This window comes from Rattus norvegicus, chromosome 3, assembly GCF_036323735.1.
Source record: "Rattus norvegicus strain BN/NHsdMcwi chromosome 3, GRCr8, whole genome shotgun sequence".
Classification (NCBI taxonomy): Eukaryota; Metazoa; Chordata; class Mammalia; order Rodentia; family Muridae; genus Rattus; species Rattus norvegicus.
Window position 1 is genome coordinate 138097512 of NC_086021.1, and position 17527 is coordinate 138115038.

At 44.8% G+C, this 17527-nt stretch overlaps 1 protein-coding gene across 3 annotated transcripts in view; it reads left to right on the forward strand.

The window, feature by feature from the left end:
* Nucleotides 1-5749: 5749 nt before the first annotated feature.
* Nucleotides 5750-17527, forward strand: part of Ptpra (protein tyrosine phosphatase, receptor type, A) — a 109575-nt gene continuing 97797 nt past the window's right edge. The window contains exon 1 of one of the 3 annotated variants that reach the window (XM_006235006.5): nucleotides 5750-6042. The gene's annotated coding sequence lies outside the window, so the exon portion shown is untranslated. The remainder of the gene's footprint in view (nucleotides 6043-17527) is intronic. The other 2 variants (NM_012763.2, XM_039104340.2) reach the window with 2 other exon arrangements.

Consider the following 17527-nt stretch of genomic DNA (forward strand, 5'->3'; position numbering starts at 1 on the left):
CTGGTTGAAGGATGGATGGGAAACCGGTGACCATCCCGTTGTCAGGGTTGGAGGTAACACCTTTGAGAGCCCTGGCTATTGAACAGTAAGTGGCAAGCAGGTCTGTGCGCTTGAAAAAAGGGGTGGAAGATCATCTCAATTCTGTCTAAAAGTTATGAACTGGAAACCCCCAATCCCACCCTACTTGAGTGAGTCCTCCACTGCCAGTCAACATGAGGGCTGTGACTTTCTCCTTCTGTCTGCAGCCCCCAGTGTACTCCAGTGCACTGTAGCACTCCCACCCACCATTGAAGTGAGCCTTTTGCATCATGTCCCCCACCCAACTTGTTAGCAGAAGAAACCAAAGTCTACAGGATGTTTCCTCTTTAGAACTCTGAGTCCTAACTATGTTTGTAAAGGATAAGAGAAGCTAGACATAGTGGTGTTTACCCATAAGCCCAGTACTTGGAAGGTTCGGGTAGGGAGATTGCTGTGAATTCAAGGCCAACATGGGCTATGTAGCAAGCTCCTATCTCAAAACAAAGATAGATGTGGTTTAAGGCTGAAATCTAGTACTTAGGAGGGAGAGGTAGGAGGACTGCTACCAGCCTTGGCTATGTAACAGATTCTAAACCAGCTAGGACTACGTATCAAACCAGGTCTCAAAAAACATGAGAGCTGGAGAGATGGCTCAGTTCTTAGGAGCACTGACTGCTCTTCCAAAGGACTTGGGTTCAGTTCCCAGCACCCACATCACAGCTCACTCCTGCCTGTAATTCCATTTTCAGGGGAGCTGACAAAACACCAGTGCACATAAAATGAATAAACCAAGACAAACCAAAAGACAACAACAAAAAGCAAGACAGATTCTGAGCATAGTAAGTTTAGCTTCCTTTATCCCATCTACCGTGTAAATGCAAGTTTGTGAAAATCCTTCAAGAAAAATCTATCTCATTGTGAAACAACTACTTGTTCTGACAATGGTTATTATGTGGGTCAGGAATGTAGACAGGGTTCAACGGTGATGGTTTATGCCTGGCACATAGCTCTGGATATCAGCGGAAAGAAAGTTCAAAGGGTAACTTGGGTTCTGGGGGCTGACATCACCTGGAGGCTTGTTCGTTTTTCACTTCTAGGGAAGATTGTAAAGCAGAATCTTATTATGGTTGTGGATGAGAACAGCTACAACTGTGTGCATCTGGTACCCAGAGGGAAACCGCTGCCTTTCCTAGTCTGGCACTGAATTCCGATGTGCCCCGCCATAGTCTGTCAAGGTGGTCTGCTAATCCTACCTCCACCATCGCACCTCTTGATGGGGGAGTACAAGCTTCTGGGAAGAGTAGAGTCTGTTTCAGGAGTCGTTTGTTTTCATCTCTTTGGAACAAGCAGACATGTCCAAGTGAGGAAAAGGATGCTAACACTGGGCGTGTTTCCTCCCTGGTCTCAGCCTCACAGGTCCTTACTGCTCGAGTGTCTCTTTGATGTCCTTTGCAAAGATTACTGCCAACATTGTGAGTTCTTAGTGAAAAAGAGTTTCTTTCTGGGAAGGAAAGACTGCCCAGTGCCTTAGATAAATCCACAGCTCCATAGTAACATGCAAACAGTAAATACTACACCTGAGATCATAGAAATAGAGGAGAAATTAAAACAACAGCAAGTGGCAACAGTGATTATAGCTTGCCAAGAAAGTTCATGCACAAAGCACTGGACTTGTCTATGGGGAGTGACTAAAAACTAAGCAGAGGGCGTTTAATGTGCGCAGCACAGAGGGAGACCACTAGAGTTGCCTAGAGTGTCTGAAGCCCAGGGTTGAATGCTTTGTGCCTCAAAACAAAAGCTAAACAATTTTATATACTTTTGTAAAGGTCAGGCATCTCTGCCCCTACCTCCAAGATTTTATTATGGGATTTTCAAATACCCAAACAAACTTTAAAAAATATTTATATTAGACACCTGTATAATCACCACTTGGATTATCCATTAACATGCTTAGGTTACACATTTGTCTCTGTATCCATTATTTGTGTGAATTTCAAAATAAATTATGTGCTGGATGTGGTAGCCCACACTGTACTGTCAGCATTCTGGAGACTGCAGGAGGGAGATAAAGGGACTGGAGAAACGGCTCAGCAGTTAGCATTTGTTGATGACTCCTGCACCTCATTCTGAACCTCATAACCACCTGTTAACTTAGGCCTCAGGAATCCAGACATTCTTCCTACTACACACACACACACACACACACACACACACACACACACACACACACACCCCTCTACCTTAAGAGTTTGGCCAACCATAGTGCCACATGCCTCTAATTCCAGCCCTCAGGAGGCAGGATATGCAGATCTCTGAGTTCTGAGTTCCAGGCTAGCCAAGGGCTACATAGTAAGATCCTGTCTCAAAACAAAACAAAAACTTAAACAAAAAAAGAAAGGGAGACAGAGACCGAGACCAAGGAGACCTTCAAATCCACCCTGGTCAAGACCCTATCTCAATAACAGAGCAAATTATAGACATCAGGATAATCTCTCTAAATATTTGAAAATGCATTTTATAAACAGTCTTAACTGTCCTAGTTAAAGTTTCAAATGTGAAAAAACACCATGACCAAAAGCAGCTTGAGAGGAAAGGATTTATTTAGCTTATTCTTTCACATCACTGTTTATCACCAGAGGAAGTCAGGGCAGGAACCTGGTCTCAGGAGCTGAGGCAGAGGCTATAGATGGTGCTACTTACTGGCTTGCTTTGCCTGCCTTCTTATAAAATTCAGGACCACCAGTGCAGGGATGGCACAGTAGGCTATCACAAATTAGGAAAATGTCCTACAACTAGGTCTTATGGAGGTGTTTTCTCAATTGAGGGTGTGTGTGTGTGTGGTGGGGGGATAAACAGAAGCAAAAGTGGAAAGTCAAAACAAACTTTAAAAAACCAGTAACACAACAAACAAAAGTGGAGCGTGGCTGATTATACCCAGTGACACTTCAATTAAGAGAACTAATTTTCCCTTTCCCAACACTAATCAATTGCAAATAGCTTCTTGGTTGGAGATGGGATATCTTTATATATCTACTTACCCATTTCAGGAAAGTCCTAGATCTTAAAGGGCACTGTCACCAAGTTTTCACAAGTGTAAGTTTTCACTTATAAATATTCACATCTAAAAATTAGGATTGGGGTTCTTGGGAGCTAGCTCAGAGAATACTTGCCAAGCATGTGTGAGTCCCCAAGTTCTTTATCCCTGCAAAATAAAAATCAAAAGCAGAGCTTTGTTTCAAGTTCTTATTTGCTCAACTAAAATTAGTATAAGATACCTTCTGTCTTTTAAGACTTGTACAAGAAGGCCTGTGTCCGTGGTCGTGGATGGGATCAAGTCCTATCTAATGGTTTTTTAGGATTTAATCTTGGGACCAAGTATGGAAACACTTTTAGATTAAGTTACCCATGGTAGCTGTAGAGTGTATGAGGTCAGAGAGCCTGCCTGGTCTATCTTAGTTACAAAACTTCAGCAAATGACCCTCAGGAGATGTACAGTAGCCAGGGAAGGCCCTTGGTTTTCACTTATTTCAATTTTCATATTTCCTGGTTTCATTTTCACCTTGGCACTTTAGTGAACATGTTTGTTCGTTGATTATCCAAGTACATCCCAGAATGTTAGCTCCTGAGAGGTGATAATCTCTGACTTACTCTCAGCAGTGTCCAGTGTGTGATCTGCATTCAGAATATAGAGAACAACTCATTGTTTCATTTACTAGACAGAATGGCAGGCAGGTGAGGGGAAGTGACTTTGTCTTTTGTAGGGAAACAGGGTCCTTTAATCCTGTCCTTCAGCCCTGCTATTCCAGTTCTTACCTGCAGGCACCAATGCAGTAGAGAGCTGGGGAGCTCCCACTTACCTTTTTGTTGGTCGTTCCTCCTCCTCCTCTTAATTCCAAGACAGCTCTTGATTATGCTAATGGGGATAGGGAGCTCTGAAAAAGACCAGGAGTGAAGTAGGACAAAAGCTAGGTCAGTTTCACCAGAGAGGCAGCTGAGTGAGACTGTGTAGTTGTCACTACTGACCCTCCCTTCCCAGGGTCTCTAGGGCAGGCCACTTAAACCTTGGTCACCCTTGCACAAGTATCACACTGCCAAAATATTATATAGAGAAAAAACCTTGAGGTTTTTGAGAAAGGGCTACTTTGCCAAGCTGCATGTATCCGGAAGGTCCCAGGGAGAGTCAGGTAGGCTTGGGTCATCCTAGACCTCTGACTACCAAACCCAGCTGCAGATTTTCCCAAGTGTGGTCAAATCTGGCAGTGTCCTTCACTTGGTCTCATAGGGAACCACTTACTCTATTTTATTTACATTACCAAATATTAGTATGGAAAATGCTTTTATTATACTGTAAATTCAAATAAAATAGCAAGAGAAATGAACAATGTAGGTTAACTGTAGATAAGAAAAACTTCACTGGTAGGTTTTGCTTTAAAGCCTTGAGGCTGCTTTCTTAGCCAAGAACCAGTATTTTTCAGATTTGTTTTGTTTTGTATTTTTTTTTAATGCATTGAGTTCTAGTGCAAGACCTGACTTCATTTGGTCACTTTTCAATTTGCTCTGTATTTGCATCCTGCTAGACCTTGTACTTCCTAGGAAATGGGCTTCTTGAACTTGTAGGAGGAGCAGACCTCATTGACTGGAGTCTCACATTTAAGAGACTCTCTGGGAAGGCCCTGCTGGGGGGGGGGGGTAACAAATCTTAATCAAGTAGAGGTCTTTTACTACCCAGAGGGAGGAAGTTTAAAGAAGATCCGTTCCAACGCACATTCACAGGTCCTGGCTCTGGTCTGAGCACATTTATTCAAGAAATACAAGAAGGCTGTTGGCATAGAGTCCTAATTTGGCGCCCCAGGTCTTGCAGCGTCCAAAGTGCTCTAAACTGAGGACTGCTACCTCCTGAAACACCCAACTTATGGCTTCAGGAAGCTAGATGAGGGACCAATGCCCAGACATATGAGGACGGTGTCCACACCCCTAGTGTCATAGTGCTTTCAACCTTCCCCTCCTGACCACCATGCATTTATCAAAAAGCAACTCTCAGTCTGCTGCAGAGCACCACGTGCCGTGGTTCCATCCAGCTCCAGAGAATCAGGCCCAGAATGCACATCTGGAAAGCAAGAGAGATTTCCCTGGGGTTCGGGTGGGAATGATGTGGGCTGGTTTATTTAAGATGACACCCACAGAACTAGATCCATTCTAGGTACTAGGCAAATTCCTGTCCTCGCAATTACATCTTTCGTCCTTTAAGTACCTTACAACAGTGTGCGTGTGTGTGTGTGTGTGTGTGTGTGTGTGTGTGTGTGTGTGTGAGAGAGAGAGAGAGAGAGAGAGAGAGAGAGAGAGAGAGAGAGAGAGAGAGAGAGAGAGAGAGAGAGTGAGTGAGTTCCGTGCGGTGTGTGTGTGACAGATGAGAGGATCACATTTGGAGAGGGATGGAGATGGCTTTCCAGTGCCTGAGCTCACCAGTTGTGAGCTTGTGCCTGGTGTCAGTTTCCTCATCTGTAAACCAGAAAGAAAGCCCATGCCCAGGGACCTAGGACTGTGGCTAGGTGGGAGATGTTGGTGCTTGAGGAGGATGGGGAGCATCTTGCCTGGTTACCCGGAGACCCCTAGAGCGCCCGGGGAACTCCGCAGCGCAGCGGGGCGCGCAGGGGTGGGGCCCGCGGAGGCGGAGACGCCCGCCTGGCGTCAGCGAACCAGCGCCCGCCTCTCAACGGCCAATGACGAAGCGCCTTACAGCCCAGGCCGCGTTGGGAGTGAGGCTGCGGCGAGTGAGGCGCTGACAGGGACTCACGGGGGCATCTTGCACAGACCCCTGGACCACGCCGCCATCGCAGCCTCCCGCCCAGTCCTCTCTCTGCTGCTTCTCCTCGCCATGGAGGCGAGGCCGCCGCCGCCGCCGCGGGGCTTCGAGCAGCGGACCGGGCGGCGGCCCTGAGGGGAGCGGCGGGCCGAGACGCCGCCGCGGTGCTGAGGCGGAGCTGCCGTGCGCGTCCCCCGCGGTCCCGCCCAGCGCCGGGCTCGGTAAGCGTTCGCGCCTGCCGCCGTCGGGAGGGCTCGGGAAGGTGGGGTGGCCCGGCCGCGCGTGGGAGCGGTCCCCGGATCCTGTCCTGGAGGAGCGCCTCCGGCTTGTGCATCCTGGCCGGGTGGACAGGGGGAGGGGGTCCCGGAAACGTGCGGGACACAGACAGGCTGGAACTTTGCGGACGTCCTCCTCGGGCCGGGCCAGGGCGCTGCCGTAGTTCATTCTGAAAGAAACAACTTTGAGCAACGAGGACAGTATTTGCTCAGGTCCATTTAATGGGAGGAGCAAGGTAGCTCACACAGTGACCATTCCATCCCCCAACCCTCCCCTTAAAAACCCGTCCTGGTCCTACTCCCAGGCCCCTCTCTGCTGCCCATTCCCAACTGTTGTGTATGCTCAAGAAGGAAAATATGGACTTAAGCTACCCAGAATTCAAAACCAGCCACATGGGAACGCACATCTCCTCTGTTTACTTTCAGTAATTCTTAAAAATTGCCACGGGGCGGGGGGCGGTGTTTAAACCCTAATATTTTCTAAATATAACAACTACAGAGGCAGAGGTGAGCCTGATATATTAGGGGTTTTGTTGTTGTCAGTGATTATATTTGTAAGACAAGAAAAAAATGTTCCAAACCCTCTTGGACAGTGTGATGTCGGCCGAAGCCCTTGGCTAGGATAGGGAATCCCTGTTGAAAAGCAGCCTCATGTCCCGGAGATGGCAGCACTTGTTACCAGCTAACTCTTGAAGCAGCCAGAGAACCAAAAGATGGTGGATGAGGGTAGCCTGAGACAAAATGCACGTCTTTCTGTCTGATACTCCTTTCAAAACGTATATCAGATGCTGTCATTTGTGCGCTTAAAGACTCCCTCACTTTCCTTCCTCCATGAGGTGGAGGAAAACCCAGATGCCTTACCGTTTCCTACAAGGCTCTTGACAGTCTTGCCTGAACTTAATCTTTGATGGTTACCTCAGTCCTCTCATTCTCCTTTCCCTTCGACCCCGTGCTTAGCCATTCAGAGCTACTTGGCCTCATATTTTGGGAGGTTTTTGCTTTCTGGGTCTCCCTTTCTCTTCACCCTCTCTTGCCAGGTTCTAGGCCTTCCTTTATAATTCTTCATTTGAGAAGCTTCTTGAAGATAGGCTGTGTCCCGTTTAAGACTTCACTGTCAGAATTCTTCCTAGTTATCTTGACGATCCTCAGCCACTTCCCAAGAGAAATGTTTGCTAGTGTTTGCTGGCAGCCTGCTTTGAGTTTGGGTTGCCCTTACCGGGACAGGCATACTTTGATTCCCTATGTCACCATGTCTGTCACACCCAGCAGCCATACATAGTCATCGTGGAGAAACCAGTAGGCTTTCCACCTTACTCGTTTCTTATCTGCCTGACTGTCCTTGAAAGGCCAACACCTCCTCAGTTACTTTTCTCCTCTCTACCCCAGTGGCCCGAGGCATGGTCGGATCAGTAGACTATTCACTGGGTTACCTTTTAGCCACTGATTTAGAATGTGGGTGAATACAGAACCAGAAAAGCAAACCCGATTGGCTTAGTGCATTCTTATACCACCTATTTGCCAGGCACTGTGCTTGAAATACAAAACGAAAGTGAGAAAGTCATCTTCTTATCTTTGAGAAGGTTACAGACCAATGGGGGACGGGTAGATATAAACAGTCACATCATAGGTGCTAGTAGAGTAATAATAATTGCTGTTTTCTGTGTGACAGGCTATATAATAAATGCCTAGCAGGAGTTATCTTGTTTAATCTTTTCAGTAATTATAAGGGTTCATTCCTACTCTGCAGGACTTGAAGCTGAGAGAGTAGACAGATAGGACTAGTCAGAATCTAAATCCTGACAGTGTTTCTACACCCTCCACCTGGGTAGTCTGGGAAGGTTTTCGGGGGGGGGGGGGCGGGGGGGCGGAATCTTGAGATCCTAAAGGAAGGATCTGCACATTAGGGGGTGGGAGGGAGGGAGGGAGGGAGAGAGAGAGAGAGAGAGAGAGAGAGAGACAGACAGACAGACAGACAGACAGACAGACAGACAGACTTAGAGGAAAACTCCTCTGTCTTTGGAAACTGGCAAGAGCTATGGCTAGCCTAGAGGGGCAGAACAAGGTAGGATTAGGTTCAGAGTGAAGGCTTCCATTGTTGTGTTAGGGTCATTTGGAGGCTTTATGGAGCCACATGCTCATTGATACTGGAGTAGTTTAAGAGGCAGCGGCCCAGACCTACAAACGTCGAATCACATTCTTTTCGACCCAGAGGATGATTATTCCTCTTGAGAGACATTCCTACTCAGTTTGGAAAAAGACACTGGAGAGGAAAATTCTAGCAGTCAAAAGGATATGTAGAGAAAGAAAAATCTATCCTCTTATCTCCTAACCACCTTCCTAAGGATGACCGAAGTTGCTGGCATCTATCTGTGTTCTTTTATAAGACCTCCTCCTTTATAAACATTTCATCTACTCCTCCCTCTGTGGCCATACCTGTCACACCTTACTCTTTAAGTGAGCACATGTTTAGGAAACCATTCCATGTTAGCATAAAGTATTGTCTACTCTTTGTGTTGACGTTTCTTTTAAAAAATTTTTTAATTAAAAAAATGTGGGGTTGGGGATTTAGCTCAGTGGTAGAGTGCTTGCCTAGCAAGCGCAAGGCCCTGGATTCGGTCCCCGGCTCCGAAAAAAAGAAAAAAAAATGTATGTGTATGGGTTGCTTTACCTGCATGTATGTCTGTATACGGCTTGTGTGCTAGGTACCCTTGGAGGCCAGAAAAATTTTGGAGACCCTAGGAATTGGAATTATAAGACCACTGTGACCTGCCATGTGGGTGCAAAGGATTGAAGCCAGGTCTTCTGGAAGAAAAACCCGCTTTGACACTTCTTACTGTGTTATACTGCTGCAAGATAAGCTGTTTCTGTACATAGGACTGTTATTTGTATTTGTAACTAGTCTTTAAGTTAAACATTTGTTTCTAGGTTTTCCTCTTATAAGAATACAATGAAATCCTTCTAGATACTTTGTTATATGCTCGTATGTTCCTATATACAATTATCTCAACAGTGTAGTTTAAGAGATGGAACTACCTGATCAGAAGACCCGTGCCTACTTTTATTTTTAGACATACCAACAAGTTGCTGCCTCTTTGAGGCAGTGCTCGGTTTTTGTTATTTTTTTTTCTCCCCTAAAGTGTGGCTCGATAAACCTAAGTCAGAGTAGCCCCTACCAAGCTTTTCCAACAGTCGTTTGCCTGTTTCCCTCCCCTACTCCAGCCTAGTTCAGAAGGAGTCATGTGATTTGTGTAAGCCGATCAGAACTGGATGACGGTAGTTTGCTTTCTGCAGTTGTGGTATTTGGTATTTGCCGTTTGCCCAGCACCATTCCTGGAGGACCTCAGCATCGGTTTGTAAACATGGTCGCATGACTTCTACCATCTTTACGTGGAGAAATGAGATGCAGGCTTGAGTTTCAAGCAGGAAGCCAGCCAAATATAGAATCTTGTCTTTTTCCTTTGGTACAGGAACTAGTAAGTGTTCCAAATCCCAAAGCGGAAGAATTTTTTTTTCCTTTGGTCCCGGGTGCAAAAATAGCAGTAGTGTAACACAGACTTAATAAAACCAAGCAGCAAACTGACAAGATAATCTACTTATTAAAACTGTATTTTCTCAGTTCACATTCCTTTGCCTCAGTGTACTGACACTGATGTTATTTGTGGTCAGTACGGATAGAATATGGTTTCTGAAATTTTAATGTGGTAATATTTACTTATTTCTATATCTTGTTTAAAATGTATTATTTATCCCATGTGAAGTCTGTTTTATTCTTTCTTTTCTTTGTTACTTTTGGATGATTTTATTGTCCAATAAAATCCTTTACCCCTCAAGAGGGCCTACTGAATCAGGATTATTTTAGTGACGAAGTTGAACTAATTTGCAATACTACCACTGTTTTCTGCCATTCCAGCATTACTGTCACAGACAAAGCCTAGTCTTTATTGTTATTTATTAAAACTGTATATATGTATAGGAGCTAGAAAGGTGGCTCAGTGGTTAAGAGCTCTGAGGGCTCTTGCAGAAGACTGGAGTTTGTATTTAGCACCCAAATAAGTTGACTCACAACCACCTATGTGACTGCAGTTCCAGGGACTTTGACATCTCTGTCTTCCAAGGGTGCCTGCAGTGATGTCCACACATGCAATTAATAAGAATAAAATGGTAAGGAAAGGAAATATCATAGCCATTAAGAGTGAGCACTGCTCTTGCAGAGAACAGAATTCGGTTATCAGTATCTGCATCCAGCAGTTCTCCTTGCCTGGAACTCAGCTCCAGGTGATCGGTGACCTGTCTTCTGTTGGGCAGACATGCGCACATGCACACAATATTTTTAAAATTAAATAAACACAAGGTGGATGACTTAAGAAATGACACTTCCAGGTGTCCTCTAACATCTATATGCACAGCCATATGTGTAGTTTTATACTTCCACACATATATGTACACAAAGAAAAGACTCCATTCCTTGTCCCCCCCCTGTGGGCAAACAAGTCAGGTTATCATTCGCTTGTTATCTTGTGATAGTGTTGTTGATGACTTGTGTATTAGTCAGAGATCTCTAGAGGAACAGAACTTACAGAATGAATCTCTCTGTGTTCACACACACACACACACATACACACACACACAGAGAGGGGGGTGAGGAGAGAGGGGGGGATTTATTAGAATGGCTTATAGGCAGTGGTCCAGCCAGCCCAACAATGGCTGTCTACCAACAGAAGGTCCAAGAGTCCGGTAGTTGTTCTGTCTATGAGGCTGGATGTCTCAGCTTGGCTTAAGTATGTGCCAGAATTCCAAAGAAGTAAGGCTCTAATGCCAGTGAAGGAGTGGACTTGCCATTGGGAGCGAGAGCAGCAGGCAGAGTGAAAGCTTCCTTCAAGGTCCTTTATACAGGCTGCCAGCAGAAGGTGTGGCCAGGATTAAAGGTGGATCTCCCTACTTCAAATGATTCCTCACTGGTGCACCCAGCCACCTGGGTTTTAGTTAATTCCAGATGTAGTAAAGTAACAACCAAGAATAGCCACAAACAACTTTCATATATGTACGTATGTATACATGTGTATGTGTACATATTTATATATTATATGTTTACATATGTGTATTTTAATGCCAGTTTTTGCAAGTACATAGCAATTTTTGCAAGTACAGTTTTTGGTAGTACATAGCTATAATGCCATACACCTCAGAGGTTGAGGAAAGGATTGAACAAGGCCAGCCTGGACTACAAATAGCTAACTTTTTGCTGCCTGACAAGAATATTAGAAAAAATGTCAAGTAGGGTGGTTATTTTTTCCCTTACTATTTTTTATTATGGTATGTGTATGTATGTGCACCTGCCCTCTGTTTGTACATTGTATTCATATAGGTACTTGAGGTGGCCATGGCCATGAGAGCCTATTAGAGCCTCTATAGCAGCGGTTCTCCACCTTCCTAATGCTGTGACCCTTTAATTCAGTTCCTCATGGTGTGGTGATCCCACCACTACCATAAAAGTATGTTGTTGCTACTTCATAACTGTAATGTTGCTGCTGTTAGGAACTTTGTGTAAATATGTGATGTGCGAGGCCCACAGGTTGAGAGCTGGTGCTGTAGAAGAAGAATTCCTGGCAGTTGTGAGCAGTCTGGTGTGAGTGCTGGGAACTGAGCCTGGTTCTCCCCAAGAGTATAAAGTGCTTTTACCTGTAGAGCCATCTCTCTAGCCCCAAAAGTGTTGTTCTTGATAATCAGTGAGAAAGTAACTGCTTTTAAAGTTACTTTATAGGTATGTGCGCATGAATGCAGGTGCCCACAGAAGCCAGAAAATGTCATCGGGTCCCCTGGAGCTGGAGTTGTGGACAGTTGTGAGCCATCTGATGTAGGTCCTAGGAACTAGGAACCAAGCTCAGGTTCTCTGAAAGAACAGTACAGTCTCTAAACCCTTGAGCCATTCCTCCAGCTCTGAAAGTAACTGCTTCTTTTTTTTTTCTTAGAAAGGACAGGCAAGCTGGGTGATATCCATGGAGGCCTCCCCTTTTCAGAGAAGAAGAGGAGAGGGGTGTATGGGTGGAGAGAGGTGAGATAACAGGGAGGGACTGGGAGGAGAAGAGAGAAGGAAAGCTGTGGTAGAAAAATGAAGTAAATAGACAATTGAAAAAAGAAAGAACAGCCAAGACTACACACTGAAACCCTGTCTCAAAAAAAAAAAAAAAAAAAAAAAGGTAGGAGGTGTTGATTGTTATGTACTTATTAGCTATTAGTATATGTTACTTGGGGAAAAAAAGTCTCTTCAGTCTTTGTCCATTTTCAGAAACATGGTTTCTTTTATTATTGAGCCTGTTCTTTTGTGTTCTCTTATTAGGTATATGATTTGCAAGGACCTTTCTCACTGATGAAGGTTGTTGTGGATATAATTTATTGGATATATAGGTCTATCCGCAGAGTTGCAAGGCCAGACACTTACCTCTGCTTAGTTTGCTGAGACCTGTGGAACCGTTTTCCAGGTCCGTGTGTCTGACACTCCACGCGCTGCCTGAGAATGTCTGCCTCTCCACACCTCTGTCAGTGCTTACCGTCTACCTTTCAGCTCTAGCCACCTTCGTGGGTATGGAGTAGTTTTGATTTGTGGTCTGATTTACAGGCTGAGAATGTCATTGTGATTCTGTTCCATCTTTTAAAGAAATTCTCATCATTTCACCCTTGAGGAACTTGTAAACAGGATTTTATAATCTGATAAAAAAAAAGTCTTAAATCTGTTTCTTTAAAATAAAGTTTCTGTGTGATGATCTAATGAAATGAAAGACCTGTGCATTAATTATCGGTACCAGTTAAAACTACTTAAGGGACTTTGGAATGAGGGGTTAGACTGACAACCTTAAGATAAACCATACCAGCTATAAATTTGGCACAACTAAATCCTTACTTCTGTGCACATGACGTCATTCGTGAGTATTCTTGTTTCCTCCTCCACAAATTAAATAAAAACTAAGTTTCGAGGTATAACAGTTTGTAGAGTGTTATTAATTATGATGTGGGAAATTCTATAGAGCATAACAAGCCCAGTGACTTTAGATGGGTGTCAGGAGAAAAGGAGAGACGCATCTCCATGCTTAAAAGATTCGACACCAGCTAAGTGGAGTGTATACACTTTATTTGTATCCACACCACTGTAAAAAGGTGTTTTGAGGCCATTGGGAATAACTTGTATAGCCTTCAAATATTAAGTGATTTTTAAGGGATTTTAATTACTTTTACATATGATAATAGTATTTCTGTCTTAGAGCTGAGAGATGAAGTCTTAGGAATGAAGCAATGTGTTTGGAAGTCACTTTAAAATCTTCAGTTGTCTAAAGGGTTGTAGATGAACAAAGAATTGCCATGTGTTGGTAATTATTAAAACCGAATAATAGGCATGCAAGGTTTGTTCTGTGTGTTTGTTCCTGTAGGTGCATGTGCATGTGCACACATCTGTGGAGGCTAGTCATCGGCTTGGGTGGTGTTCCTCAGGTGTCAGACGCCTGTTTATAGTAATTTTTTATTTTGCATTTACTTATGTGTGCACACTCATGTGCCATGCATGTGGGTGGAGGTGAGAGGACAACTTGAGGGAGTTGGCTCTTCTTCCACCACGTGAGTCCTGAGGATCCAGCTCAGTCAGGCTTGGCAGCAAGCACTTCTACCTGGTACGCTGTCTCACCGCTGCCCACCTTGTTAACTGTAAAAGATTTTATCTTATATTTGGGATTACAGTATATATACCCCATGCCCAAGTGTGCGTGTGTGTGTGTGTGTGTGTGTGTGTGTCTGTGTGTGTGTGTGTCTGTGTGTGTCTGTGTGTGTCTGTGTGTGTCTGTGTGTCTGTGTGTGTCTGTGTGTGTGTGTGTCTGTGTGTGTCTGTGTGTGTCTGTGTGGGGGTTTATGTACATGTTGGGTACAGGTACCTAACGAGGCCAGAAGAGGGCATTGGCTCCCCCTGGAAGTAGAGTTATAGGTCATTGTGAGCCAACTGATGTTGCTACTGCAAACTGATCTTGGATCGTCTGCAAGAGTAATCTGTAGCCTTAACCGCTGAGCCGTTTCCACACACCCCCAACGCACGCACACATTCACACACACACACACACACACACACACACACACACACACACACACACACACACACCTTGTTCTTTTTTCTCTACATTTTTTGAGACAGTATCCTTCACTGGCTTGACCTCACAGTGTAGACTAGTCAGGGTAGCCAGTGAACCCCAGGGATTTTCCCGTCTCCATCTCCCATTGCTGGGATTGTAAATGCACACACACACCACCTGCCTACTTTTTTAATGGTCTCTGGAAATTAAACTGAGTCTTGCCTGGCAGGTACTGGCAGACAGTAGTCCAAATGAAGAGTTTTAATACATTTCAAACCCGTTTGGTAACAAGTGACATCTTCTAACTAGTTGTTAAGAATGAGTGCATCAGAGAAGATGGGCATTTACTAGACCAATTAATTTATTTTTGTGGTTCTGGGGTTCTGTTATTTTTTAGGGCAGGGAGAATATGAGATGGGGTTTAGGTATGTAGTCCAGGCTGGTCTGGACCTTACAGTTTTCCCACCCCAGTCTCCCGAGTGCTTAGATTTCGTGTATGAATCACCGTACCCAAATGTGTGTGGGGAGGGGTGGTGTGGGTGTTCAGAGCCAACAATGGGTGTCTTCTGCACTCTAAACCAGGTTTCACTGGTCTCACAGTAAACCTGGAGTTCACAAATTCAGCCAGGCTAGCCAGCTAGTGAGCTGCAAGCATCATCCACCTGCCTGCCTTCTCGGTGCTGGAATTACAGACTCATGACACTGAGCCCAACTTTTTACGTGGGCACTGGGGATGCAGATGCAGGTCCTTACACTTATGTGTTCTAGGACAAGCACTTTACTCACCGTGCCACTTCCTCACCCCTGTATCCAGCTTGTTTGGAGCTTCTGTTACTGAATGGTTGGAACTGTCACAGCACAGAGCTCCCTCGCTTTGGAACCATGCTTACATTGCCCACCACAACCAAACATTGACTTGAAATCAGACCTCTGCACTGCTTTGTTATGGAATACTAGGATGAGCTTTAAAAGGATGGCACTGTAGTTTAGCAGGAGAGTGCTTGTATACCCAAGGTCTTGGGTTCATTACCAACATGGAAAGGAGGGGAAAGGGGAAGGTTTTTTCTCACATCAAACAACCTCACGGAGTAAACTCCTTCCTTTACATGGGTTCTGGAGTTGAACTCAGGGCATTGGGCTTGCATAGCAAACACTTTACAGCCTGGAGGCTCACATGAAAAATATATTTAACCATTTTTTTAAATTTTATGTGGATGAATATTTTGGCTGCATGTATGCTCGAGGCCAGAATAGGGTGTCAGGTCCTCAGGGCATCAGATCCCCTGGGGCTAGCAGTTATATTTGGAACTGATTTAGTGTGAAGGCGTAGCAGTGCAGTTGGGACACATGGACAAGTATTACTAAGTGGAAAAAGTGTTGATAGTTCCAGATTTAATAGTTTCGAGTGGTGGTTCTTTAATCCCAACAATTGGGAAGCAGGTGGAACTCAGTCAATTTGAGGCCAGCCTGATCTACAGAGCAAATTCCAGGACAGCCAGGGCTACACAGAGAAACTGCCTCAAAAAAACAAAACAAAAACAAGCAAACAAACAAAAAAGATCCAGGTTTGGGATTTGGAAGAGGATTATTGGTGAGTGGAGCTTCTCTGTAAAGGAAGAAATTGAAATCCAGCTGTTAGGAACTGTGCCTGTGGTTTCCAAACATGGACTGACTGGCTAATAAATCAGTAAAGAGAATGCTTTTCAAGAACTGTTGCTAGAGTGATGGGACAGCCTTAGGACTTCTGGTGTCCGAGGGACCAGGTCTTTCTACCTGGATGCCTCTGTTCCCCTCCTTTTTGTATCTCCAGTGACGCACATGTTTTTCCCATTCGGCAAGGAGTGAGACCTGTCAGTAACTTGGTGCCCATGCCTGTGCTGTGGCTGCCCTTCAGTGTTCCCTCCTCTTGACTGAGCCTTCTCAATTTGTAGCAAGGCCTGAGTTCACAGTGGCTTCAGCTAGAGCTTCTCTTTCCCGAGTCTGGGTCTTCCAAGTCATCAAAATGGCAAGTCGGAAAGCCTCAGAGCTGAGAAGTAGCAGCAGCCCGGGAGGTTGTCTGTGGCCTGAGATCTTGCTTCTAGTCTGTGGATTCAAGAAGATACATTGATTTCTGTAAGGAGCACTCCGTGCTACAGAGGTGCTGCTGGCAGTAGTTGTCACAAGTGAGTGACTAAGGTGAGTAGGACATTCAAAACAAAAGGAACACATGGGTTCGGTACTGTTTTTTACAGATTTTTACATTTTCAAATTCTATACATGTTTAAGTAATTAATACTTAAAGTAATAAAATATGTAGAGAATTGTAGTAGAAGATGATTCTCTTTCCCCCAGTCTCCAGCTTCCCCTTTGCTAAAGCTTCCTTAGGAGTCTGGGGAGAAAGCTCAGTCAGCAAGGCCCTTGCTAGACCAGCATCAGGACCTTACTTCAGTCCTCCTGGTCCTTCCAGGTGGAAGAGCCAGGCTTGGTGGCACTCGAGCCTGGCATGAGGGGGGCAGAGACAGGTGGGCCCACTGCCCTGCAGTTTGCTTACCCTTGTTCATGCCTAGTCTTCAGAGGGAACTTGTTCATGCTTTGAGGGAGTTCTTGTGGATCGGGTAGCAGTTAGAGCAGCTGGATCTGTGTGAGCTGGATGCTGGGAGGGGCTTTTGTGTATAGAAGGACTGTAAATTAACTTAGTAAAGTGGCAATAAAATCATTTTGCCACTAAAATTTTGTTGTTTTGTTTTAGTCTTATTTAATTGTAGGCAGAAACTTTGTATAGAAACAGGAAACTTTTATTCTTCTTTTTGTATTTTGTCTTTCTTCACTCTTTTAAATAAATGTTAAAATTCACAGGTGAAATTCTTCCAGCCCCCTTAGTCACTGGACTGAACTTCCCAAGTTGTTTAAAATACAGTCATTTGTTTATACATTCGAGCCCTTCAAGCGCAGCTAGTACTTGTCCTGCTAGAGTGAACCACCTTCAGTCTCCATAAGAGTTGAGCAATCTGTGACTGTAAGGAAGGAGTTAAACCTGCAGAGCAGCAGAGCGGGTCCTGTCAGACCAGTGCTTTCCTTGGTTAGATCTGAACCACCATCACACTGAAACCTAGAAGTGTCAGTGCCATAGCCTTGATAGACCTTGTTTTATCACTCACAGCTTGTCTCCCTGGGTCATAATGTCACTCAGCTTTGGGGGACAAGTTTGCCATCTCCAAGAGTCAAGGTTATTGGATGGAAAAGCCAGATTATGATTACAGCAGTACAGTTGTAGGGGTTCTAAGACTGGGTGGAGAGAGGCTGGACACTCTGCTTCGAGGATGCTTTGCCTCTGAGGTGGCTCT